This window comes from Peromyscus leucopus, unplaced genomic scaffold (assembly GCF_004664715.2).
Source record: "Peromyscus leucopus breed LL Stock unplaced genomic scaffold, UCI_PerLeu_2.1 scaffold_387, whole genome shotgun sequence".
NCBI lineage: Eukaryota > Metazoa > Chordata > Mammalia > Rodentia > Cricetidae > Peromyscus > Peromyscus leucopus.
In genome coordinates this window covers 2,139-14,346 of record NW_023505274.1, presented here as the reverse complement: position 1 = coordinate 14,346, position 12,208 = coordinate 2,139, and positions in this window count along the sequence as shown.

Below are 12,208 nucleotides of genomic sequence, written 5' to 3'. Positions count from 1 at the left end.
TGACTTCCTGACTATATTTTTAATAAATGGCATTATCCTTCATGGTTAGTTTTGTTACATATGTATAATCAGAGGTGTTTTGTGAACGGGGTGTGTGGAAGGTTGTTTGGAAAAGCTGCTTCTGGTAAGTAGCAGTGATCTTCACAATATTCAGGGTAGGTTGCCTGCTCAGAGGTAGAGCAAGATGTTCACTGTTAAGGGACTCCTATGCACTGGTGAAGCCTTCTGCCTTTGGAGTTCTTGAAAAACCCTTGAAAATGTGCAGCGACAATAGTCTCTTGATGGCAGATGCCCTGAAATTTCTGTCCTTGGCTGTCATGGCTGGCTGTTTTACTCATGACCAAATGTCCGCATCAAGTAAGTCTATTTCTGAAATAAAAATGATCTGTGCTAGCAAAGCAGGTGGATTTAAACACAAACTTGTGTGTTGTCTTGGTATTACTGTCTGGGGGTGGGGGAAGCACTTTTCCTATAAAGGAATCACAGTTGAGAGGTGCTGCTAAATAAGAGTTTGCTGTTGGGGCTTGGGGAGCAGCACCTTGGGGTTGAAATAGTTCTGGGAAGTGGTATCCAAATGTTGATGGACTTTGTAGATGATGATTTAGTTCTAATTTTTTGTTACATATATGTGGGTGGGTTTTGGGCTCATGAGTTATAGGTACACAAGAGGCCAGAGATGTCAGATTTTCCTGGAGTTGGAGTTAATAGGTGATTGTGAGCTGCGTGATGTGAATGCTAGGAACCAAACTTGGGTCCTCTGCAAGAGTGGTATGTGCTCTTAAATCTGTCCACCACTGACCTTTTAAAATCTTAATGGCTGCTGTTTCGCCAGTATTCAATAGATAGCACAGTATCCCTTTGATTCTACTGTTATTCAAGTATGCCAGGTGCAGGGTGGCATATGGGCAGCTGTGTAGGTCTCATGCTTCTCTTTGTGGTAGCTTGTGCTTTTCCTTGAATGAGTCTTGGTCAGCTACATAAACTTGAGGTTTATCCAGTTCCCTGTTACTTTTCCCAATTTATGTAAGACTGAGCAGTCAGTGCTGGTTGAGTGATGCTTATCTTCCCATGTGGGACTCTGCAGAGAACCCCCGCCCCAAAATACATATTGATCCTCAAAACTCTTGGCCACTGGACCAACAGTAACCTTGGTAGATGATATTAAAGGGATTGGTTGTGCTGAAGGCTTTAATGGACCCTTTGCCTGGCATGTTGTCACTACAGTCTTCCTGGCCACAGTGCTTCCTTCCCTTCAGTATTGAGTTGCTTTTCTCATTGCTTTGACAAAATGCTTGGCCAAAGCAACTTAGGAAGGAAGGATTTGTTTTAATTTATGACTTAAGAGATATAGTCCACCATGACGGGGACTGAAGCAAGTGCAAGTTCAGTAGAAAAGCTTTCATATGGGGCTGAGTATGTGGCTCAAGGGTTCAGAGGCTGTGATTTCTGTATAATATTGGGATTGATGCTCACCCCCAGCCTTGCTGGGACAATTGAGGAAATATGCTTAATTGCTTCCACAGTTCTTGGCTTATGTGGTTGCTGGTATTCTTTTGAATTCTCAACATACAGGTAGTGTAAAAATGTATTAAATAATTAAATTTTTCACGTTTCCCTCAAATGTTATTTTTCTAGACATACATATAGCCAGGTATAGTAGTTATTTTTATAACCCTAGTGCTAGGGAGGTTTTAGGTTTGAGGCCAATTTGGGTTATCTAACAAGGACCTGTGTCAAAACAAACAACCGTTAATCTATACATGACCACACTGGAGTTTTGAAGATTGTGTTCTGCATAAGATTTGCAAAGATTCTGCTTTCTGAATGTTAATTGCCAGCAGTTAAGTGTGCTTGCTGAGTATGCACAAGGACCAGAGTTGGATCTCAACACCCATGTAAAACGGAAACCTCATGCACCTGCCTGTAACTCCTTCTTTGAGGAAGTTTGAGACAGGAGCTTTCTGGCACCTAGAACTGGAGTTATTGATGGTTGTCAGCTTCCTGGGAACTAAACCTGGGTCCTCCACCAGGGTGGCAAGTGTTCTTAATGGCTGAGCATCTCTCCAGCCCCTTCTTAAAAGTCTTTAACTTGGCGATGAATTGCAGACAGAGGTGGTGCCTAGAGAGAGAAGGGGAGGAGTGAGAGAGAACACTAAACATGCCACTTCCATGGCCTGAGGGGTCTGCTTAATATTTGAGGAGCATATTTAAATATTCAGAGACACTTCTCTGTGGCTGTGAATCACTTGTAAACAAAACCAAAGAGAAGCTATTCTGTTAAAGGGTTTGGTTACAGTTGGAGTTTCAGGTTAGTGATGCTAGTGGTAGGCTAGGTCTTGTTCTTTCTGATCATATCAGTTCTGAAAGGTGTGTGTAAGTATTCTTAGGTGTAATTTGACTTATTCTGGCTTCTGTGCTCTTCAGTGGTTCCTATGATTATAGTAGAATAGCAACTACCTCCCACTTGGTCTAATTTAATTGTGGAAAGGATGTGGAAGTGTCGGAGCAGGCATGCATTGGATTGCTCTCTCTGAATGCTATCATCTGATCTCAGCCGTCATCTGATCCGGGAGTCTGTGTTACAGATGAAGAGAGAAGTCAATGAAAGTCCAAGGACTTGTGTGGGCTGGTGTGAGTGGCAGAGTCATGGCCAGAATGCAAACTTGGCCTAGGTTCTCTCTATTTTACCTAGATACTTAGGAGACTGAGGCAGCAACCCTCCTCTTTTCCCATTCAATGCCAAGTCAGTTCTCAGTCTTAAGCCAGGATCTTCCTCTTCATCTCCCAGTCCCTCCTGTCTTCAGTCTTTAAAACTCTTATTTAAAGATTTATTTTATTATTTTAAATCATGTGTATATGTATGTGCTTGTGTGGGTATGTCCCCATGAGTGTGGATGCCCACTGAGGTTAGAGACATTGGGTCCCATAGAGCTAGTATTAGAGGCAGTTATGAGGTGCCTGATGTAGGTGCTGAGAACTAAACTTGTGTCCTCTGCAAGGGTAGCCAGTGCTCTTAACCACTGAGCCATCTCTCTATCCCCTCCTTTTCTTTCATGACTTTGAACATGCTGTCCACTATTCTGTCTGTATTGCTTCTGCTATGAAGTCAGCTGTCATGCTAGTAGGCTTTCTGTAACAATACATCTGAAGAAAATTTTTAAATAAAGATTAATTTTGATTCATAGTTTTTGAAGTTCCTGTCTATGATTGGGTGGACCCATTGTGCTAGGCTTCTGATGGGCATGCATGCCCATGACAACATTAGGAAGTATATGGCTGAGCAAACCTGCTTAAACATGAATCTGAGAGTTTAAAAAAGCAAAAAGTTGGCTGAACCAGACTCCCCAAGTCCTTTTGGGAGCATGACCCCCAGTGATCCAAAGATTTTCCACTAGGTGCCATTTCTTGAAGGTTCTATTACCTTCCACTAGTGCTGCCTTGGAAACAAAGCCTTAAATACATTTGAGAGACATTCCTTTAAATATCCCATCTACTCCCTTCTCCCCTTTCTCCTTTGTGACTACCATTATACATACATTGCATTCTTACGATGTCTCAAGGCCTCTGAGGCTCTATTAATTTTTTTTATGTTTCTCCTAACTGACCTATCTTCAAGTTCAGTAATTCTTTATTCTGCTTATTCAAATATGCTGCTGACTTCTCCACCTCCGCTGAGATTTTTAGTTCTTTTTAGATTTTAGAACTTTTTGACCCTAGAAATTCTGTTTCTCTTCCATAATTTCTATTCCTTTATTGCTATTCCCTATTTGATGAGACATTTTTCTTAGAATTTTCTTTAATTTTTGACCTATCTTTTGGATATTTGAATGTACCCTTTATAACTTTAAAAATCTTTAAGCATAGTATTCAACTTTAATTGACTACTTCCCCACCACCATCTTTCTTCTTTATACATCTTTTATTTTTTAATTGGATAATGCTGCTAATATAATGCAGCAACTCTGGAAATCAGGTTTCTTCCCCCTTGTGGAATTTGTTGCTCTTGGTGGTTGTTATGGTTTGGTGGCTTTTCTAGATCAATTCCGGAAAGTATACTCTCTTCCTCTGTTAGCTTAATTAACAAAGCTAAGAGTTAGAGAAAGTTCTCTTTAAATGCCCAGATGACTAGCTCTTCCATCCTTTCCTGGGGGCCCCTGTGTGTGGTGTGGGTATGTATGGTGTGGGACATGTGTGTACGGAAGCACCCTTCCGATGGGGCATCTTTTCAGTGTTTGCAGCCAGTGTAAAACTTTTTCTTGGGGCCTGGAGAGATGGCTCAGAGGTTAAGAGTGTTGGCTACTCTTCCAGGGGTCCTGAGTTCAATTCCCAGCAACCACATGGTGGCTCACAGCCATCTGCAATGAGATCTGGTGCCCTCTTCTGGCAATAAAGTCAATAGAACACTCATACACAAAAATCAATAAAAAAAACTTTGTAGGCATGTGCACAGCTCCAGAAAATGTACACTGCTGTCTACATTGCCAGGTGTGTCAGAGCTCTTGGACATCCCAGAGCATTGAGTCTTGTTTTACTTAAAAGTTTAAATTAAATTTTGATTTTTAAAAACCAAGATCAAGCTAGTTTTCTTAAGTGTTCCTCTGATGGCTGGATAACTTCAGTTGGTTTTCAGAATTTTTTAAAGATTTGATTATTTATGGGGACAGAGATAGCTCAGGGGTTAAGAGTACTGACTGTTCTTCCAGAGGACCTGGGTTCAATTCCCAGCACCTCCTGGCAGCTCACAACTGTCTGTAACCCAAGATCTGACACCCTCACAACAGACATACATGTAGGCAAAATACCAATGCACATAAAAATGTAAAGTCCGAGAAGATGCTGAAGGAGACCAGACTCAAATAGTATGTAAGAGCAAAGAGTGTTTATTATACCAGTGTATGTGAGGTCGTTCACCTGAACAAAATAGTGACGACCTGAGAGGAGCGTGCAAGCTCCTTTTAAGCATAGCTAAGGAGAGTTTCAGGGACAATTAGGTCAGCTCATACATAATTGATTAAGCAAGCAGCAGTTACACTAGTATACTTTTAATTGGCTGTGGTTTAGTCTTATCATTTTTGGACATACTTGCACAAGTTTGGGCAAGTCTGGATGTGACTCAGAAGGAGCTGAAGGATTTGTCCTGAGACACTGTATGACTGACTTAGGCCTTGTGTTTTCTTTCCCTAGTCCCTGAATGCAAGGGTATTGTGGTTAAATGGCCCTTCTCAGAGAATTGAAACCTAAAATTCAGTTGTGAGAGTGGGAGAGTTTAACCCCTTCAAAAAAAAAGAATAAAATAATTATATAAAAAAGATTTGTGGGGCTGGAGAGATGGCTCAGAGGTTAAGAGCACCAACTGCTCTTCCAGAGGTCCTGAGTTCAATTCCCAGCACCCACATGGTGGCTCACAACCGTGTGTAATGAGATCTGGCACCCTCCTTCTGTGTACATAATAGATAAATAAATCTTTAAAAAAATAAAGAGTGAAAAAATAAGATTTGTTTATTTGTCTATCTACTTATTTGTTTGTTTGTTTGTTTATGGCTCTCTGTGTAGCCCTGACTGTCCTGGAACTTGCTCTGTTGATCAGGCTGTCCTTGAACTCAGAGAGAGCCACCTACCTCTGCCTCTTGAGTGCTGATAAAGTTTTTTTTTTAATTAAGCACATACATGTATGTCTCTGTGTGGTTTTGTGCACATGAGTGCAGGTGCACTTGGAGGCCAGAGAGGGTGTTGGATCCCTTGGATCTGGAGTTACAAGCTGTTGTGTGTTGCTCACAACATAGGTGCTAAGAATCAAACTACTGAGCTATCTTGCTAACTCTTGATTCTCAGTTGTTTTGATAAGTGTTGTTAGTATATTATATTTAAGATTAAATCTTTAGAGGTTCTTATTCCACATCAAAATTGCTTTCACGGCAATTATTCAATAGGAAAGAGAGGTGAAGGGAATGAGAAAAAAGACAGGTTTAACTTACAGATCAAGGTAGTCATGATAGGTCCAGTTTGTTTTCTTTTTACACCATGTGGGGTCTGGGGATCAAACTCAGGTCATCAGGCTTGGTGGATTCTGCCCAGTCACTAAAGTTTGGGGCATCCAGGAGAAATGTGTGGTTCATTGCTTCTCTTCAATCTGAAAGGCCATTATTTAGATGTGTTTTCTCTGCATCATCCAGTTGCAAGGAGAGCCATGCTTTTGGAGCAGCTACCAAGAACTTCATATTGTGTGTATTTTAGAAATTGATTTAAAAATAAAACAAGGATGTCTAGACGGTTCAGCAGGTAAAGGCCCATGCCTCCAAACCTGACGACCTCAGCTACACCTCAGATCCACACACAGTAAGTGAAGACACAGCCAGGGTAAGTTATCCTTTGATCTACACACACACACACACACACACACACACACACACACACACACACAGGAGTGTGAGAGAGAGGGAAGACAGAAACAGAGATAGAAAGACAAAGAGACAGAGACAGAATAAATAGTTTTAAACTTAATAATAAAAAGCAAATCAGTGTCTTGCCCAGCCAAATCTCCAGTCTGGGTTGCTTTTGCTTTGCTACCGTAAATCTGACAGAAGTATTCATTCAGTGTGGAAGTGACCAACAATGTGATGGAGTCACGTGGTGAACAATCCACCACAGGCCCCCGTCCTACTCTTTGTCTGCCCCTTTGCTGCCATTCTGTACTTCTGCCCTGTCTCCCGCCCAGGCATCCTGGGCTGACCCCTGAAGCTCCCTTGGCTCATTTTCAGTTTCTGTAGCTTGTGAGCAGGTTTGCTCCCTTCTCTGCCTGACTCCCATCCCCTGCCCACACTCCCCCACTCTAAAGCAGCTGGTTCTGCCCTGGCCTTTGGGATTCAGTCTTGGAAGCCATGCATGATTCAATAGAAAAACATTTTATCACTTTTCCCCTGGAATTAAAAAAAAAAAAATTCTGTGGTCCAATGGGTGAATGTTCCTGAATATTTGTTTTCTGATATTCAGCATAGGCGGTAAGTAGGATAATGACAAAGAACAACTCTGACAGCTCCCGGAAGAAAAGTAGGTGTTATCAAGTGCATTCACTCAGGGAGACGGCAGTGGCGAGCAGTGAGTTCACCTTGGCCAATGTGGATGCCTGGACACGTGCTAGGTGCCTCTGATGAGCTGTCACGCGTGTAAAAATGTCGTCTGCCTTGTGTCTATTAATAATCATTTCAGCAGCAAATGGAATTTACGTTGCTGAGAAGTTTTTAATCAGTTGGTGACATCTGCTTCTAAATAAATTGGCTTCATCCGAGATAAACGATCATAGGCACTGCGGATGGCATTGCGCCAAGGCCCTTTTATATTCACAGCTCGTTCTTTCGAGGATGCTCAAATCTCACCTCACCTCCTGACGCAGGGAGGATCACGTGAAGCCGCAATCACATCTCATAGTGACGTGCACCCAGTGCTTTAGAAAACCACCAGACAGGATGACCTGGCAGTCTGGGAGAGCTGGAGCCTGCGCTTGCGAGAAGGAGGTGTGGGGGATGTTGGGAGACTTTTGCCTGTTTCTAACCCCTAAACTCTTCCTTGTAATTTAATTAGATTCCAAAAAACACAGCTGCATTCTCTCATACATTGCTAGTGAAAACAGAAACACACCGGCTGTGTTCTGAGCGACCGATTGTGCTTGGAAGCCGGTAGAGCCCACAGTGTCCAGACTTCCCTTTAAAGCACACCCTCTTACTAGCTTTGGAAGACGTACTCCAGCACGTGGAGGGACCGGTGGCCTTTCTGTGAGAGCACAAGGCTTCTCCTACAAGGACACCAGTGCTGGGCCACAGCAACTCTCATCTGCAGAATGCATCGTGAGAATACACTGAGTGGACCAATCGAAAACGAAGGATTCTGTTGGTTTTAAACTGACAGTTTGATTGTCTTTATTGATAAAATAATTAGAAATCACTAAGTACTTTAGCTAGAAATAATCTTTTTTTCTTTTCTCAAAATTTATTTTTATTTTTGAGACAGGAGAGAGAGGTAGATTGGGAGGAGCGACGGGAGGGCGTCAGTCTGCTTGAGTTTATGTTCTGAGTGGATGCAAGGTGCCCTTGGAGGCCATACAGGGCTGGTAGATCCCCTGGAGCTAGAGTTACAGGCAGTTGTGAACTATCTCCTGTTCCCTGCATGCTGGGAATGATTAGGCCCTCTGGAAATAGCAGCAAAGTACTCTTAAACACGGAGACATAGATCTCCAGCACCCATTTTGGTTTTAATTTTTTAGGTTCTCATATAAAGTAATTGTTTTCTCTGTGTAGCTTTGAGCCTTTTCTGGAACTCGCTTTTGGAGACCAGGCTGGCCTTGAACTCACAGAGCTCTGCCTGGCTCTGCCTCCCAAGTGCTGGGATCAAAGGCGTGCACCACCACCACCTGGCCTTGTTTTCATTTCTTACCCTCTGACTGGTCGTGTGTCGTGTCCTGTCCTGTCCCGCCCGCCCCCTCCGCCACCTTCTCTGATTCCATCTCCATTAGGATCAATTCCTCTTCTTTCATGTTCTTCTAGTTTGGGGACCTATACACACAGATAGAAACACACCCATGCATGTACACACACATACATAGTTTTAAATCCAGCTCCCACAGATGAGAGACAGCACATGCAGTCTTGCCTTTTAAGTCTGCTTTTCCTTGCATTTGCCATGATTTCATTTTTTTTAACAGTTTACATAAAATCCCCTTGTGGTATGGATCACCTTTTCTTTATTCATTCATCTGTTGATGGACATCTAGGCAAGTCCATTTCCTGGCTGTTGTGAACTGTGCAGCAAATATTACAGGGATGTGTAAGACTCCCCATCCACCGACTCAGGAATGGGATAGCTGAGTCCTGTGGCAGCTCTAAATTTTACACTTTTGAGGAACCTTCATAATGATGAAATAGAATAATCTTTAGTGTTAGTTACAAGTCTATAGAGTCAAGCTTTCCCCCCATTTTGTTTCTACCCTATAGACCACCTGCCTACTCCTACCTGTACAGGTGGCTCCACCATCTACTGAGGTGACATTTTCCACCTCTGTCCTGAGCACAACCTCCTCTCCCACTGCTTTATGTCAGATTTACTGAACTTTGAATTGTGTGTGTGCCCATGTTTGCCATGTCTTGTGTATGGAGTTAGAAGACAGCTTGTGGAAGTCAGGTCTTTCCTTCCACTGTGCGCTTCCTTGGACTGAACTCAGGCTGTCGGTGTGGCCTTAGGTACCGTTACCTGCTGAGCCATCTCACTCGCTGAGCCATCTGACAGACTTAGTGAGCTCAGGCATTGGTGACATGACATCATCAAAATAGCATGAAGGGAGTAGTGGCACAGTGGCCTAGGTCACATGGCCGCTTGTGAAGAAGGGCTGCTTTCATCTGAGTGAATGGGCTTAGAAGCAATGGTGGCTGGCTCCTCCAAAGTGGAACTGGGGCCATTTACCCGAGAGGGAGTGAGGGCAGGTGTATACAGCAGAAGCCCACCATGTGCAACATTGGTAATGTCTTGCTTGAATAGTTCACGCATTCTCGGGATGTTCTCTTGGAACCCAGGACTTCTAGACCTCTGTGTGCACATACAAACCCTTACTTTGTTTATGCCATCAATGGAAACCCCTCCATATAAAAGCACGCACTGCAAAGACCTTGGGAAAACCCAAAGACGAGAGCCCTTCATAGCTCTGTAGAGGTGGGCTGGAACTGTGCCTCTCTCTCTATAGGACACTGGGATCAATTCCTTCCAAAGAGTCTGTGTTCTAGTAGGGCACATCTCTCATAATATGTTGGGACTAAAATCAGTTACTGAGTTTAACTCCCCTGTTCTCAGGCATCTGAGAGATCTGATTTCCATTTGGTTGTACTTCAAGCAGTTTATGAAATATTTATACAGGAAAGGTCTGCTTCTCTCAAGTCTTTTATATTCAAGACTTCTCGTTTAAACCTGCCCAAGATCCAATCAATATGAGAATGATAATATACAAGAAATTACTTTAAACAGCCGCCAGAACAGTGGTTTAATTCAAAGTCAGAACAGGTCTAAGAGGGAGAACATTAAGAGAGAACTTGTCTCGTCCAGCACTGAGGAATTGTTCGATGGCAATTCAGAATGAACTAACCTGACTCTCTGTGTTAGGGTGTGCAAATGACTAATTGTATTAGGAAGGAAAAAATAGAAAGGAGGAGAGGACATGACTTCTCTTAGGTATGGTGGAGGAGAAAGTTTATTATAGATATGTGGGAGAGCATAGGTAGAGGCAGGATATCTGGAGGGTCCTGAGTGAACATGACCAGAATGAGCTCTGCCAATATGGGGAGACAGGGAGGGGAAGAGAGAGGGGAACTAGGTGTAGCAGCAAGGAGGCCAAAAATATAAAAGGGACATGTAGCCAAAATGTCTGGATTGAATACAGAAGAGCCTCTGGGGAAGGGCAGCCTGGCCCCTGGAGAGTTCAGGGTAGAGGCCCGGTATTGTGAGCCATACACTGTAACAGGTAGGATTGAGGGATGCTAGGAGAATTTGGAGCTTGAGTGTGCTATCTTTGGCCATTGAGCTATACTGAGGCCAAGCCGTTTTCAGTAAGACATCAAGGCTTTAAGAAAATCTGAGTCTGAAGAGAAAACAAGGAAAGGTCATAAAATGAACTCTGCCACAGGGAGGACTAGGCAGCTAAGAGACAGAGGAAAGTGTGGCCATAAGGGACAAGAAGGAACCATCAGGAACTCACCCAAGGGAGGGGTCCAACGCTGCAAAAGCCACGAGGGTAAACAGGAGCTTAGGGACATAGCCTGAGGTCCCAGGGGAGACTCACAGCATGCAGGCCCAGGAGGACACTGGAGAGAGAACAGGTAGCTCCAAGGAAAGGGAGAGGAAATGGTCAGAGACCCAGGAGCATGTAAGCAGCTCTTGGGGGTAGGGGAGTGAGAAAGTTTCTGGAAGAAGCTGAGAGGAGCCATGCGGAGCAGATGGGGTAAGTGTCATGGTAACAAGAATCTCAATTCAGCGCATCCCCAAGTGGATTGAGAGACCTGTCAGAGAGAAATGTCCCAAGTCATAGTGGAAAAGTATCCCTCCCCACACGATGGGATGGTGGGGTGCGGTAGGATGTGAAGAAGCTTCCTGGAATACCAATGTGGCTTTTGTAAGAGTAGAGGAAGCAGGCGGGGAGCTCCATAGTGACACTTACCTGGTAGAAGGGAGACACACGTGGTTGGAGCAGGTAGAGGAGAAAACAGCTGGAGAGGTGCAAGTGGGTAAGCAGAATTGCCCACGTGGTGGGGCCCCAGGGCTTAGCAGGGAGATGCCCACATAGTGGGTGTCCCAAAAGGGCATAGCCAGGAGAGAGGAAACTTACTGAGTAGGCAAAGAGAGATGGATGGTTAGTTAAGTGAAGGGAAGAAGCAGCTGAAGAGGCGGGCTCTAGAATCAAATTTGGTGGGTAGCAAAAGCTGGCAGAAGCCAATGATCTGACACACCTTAGGAGATCTGGGCAGCCATTTGGTTTGGAGCTGCAGAGTTCTTTGGGGAGGGAACTCATTTAAACCATTCTGAAGGTTTCGGCACCACCTTTTTTTCGGAAAAAAAAAAAGGGCATGATGGCTCCTAGGTATGGAGGAGGAGAAAGTTTATTGTAGATAAAAGGGAGAGTGTAGCCAGAGGCAGGGTCATCTGGGACAGTCCAAAGTGGACATGACCAGGCCCTGTATGGAGAGGGAAAGGAAGGAGAGGAGAGGGAAGAGGGTTGAGAAGGAAATCAGGTGCAGCCACCAGAAGGTCAAAGATACAAAAGGGATGGGCAACCAAAATGTCTGGATTACTAGGGAGGAGCTCTGGGGAAAGGGCAGCCCAGCCCCTGGATTGAGAGTTCAGGGTAGAAGGGAGACACACGTGGTTGGAGCAGGTAGAGGAGAAAACAGCCAGAGAGGTGCAAGTGAGTAAGCAGAATTGCCCACGTGGTGGGGCCCCAAGGCTTAGCAGGGTAGAGGGTGGGATATGCAATCATTCTCTGTAACAGGTAGTGACTGAGGGATGCTGGGAGAACCTGGAGGCCAGGTCACCTTTGATATGTTAAATCAGCACCTCAGCCTTTGTCTCAGGTTTGAAACTTAATATATTAAGGATAGTAGTTAGTATAGGAGTGAGATAATTGTTATGGGAACTGTGACTATGGTATTTCTTTGTGAAGATCTTGAATTACATGTAA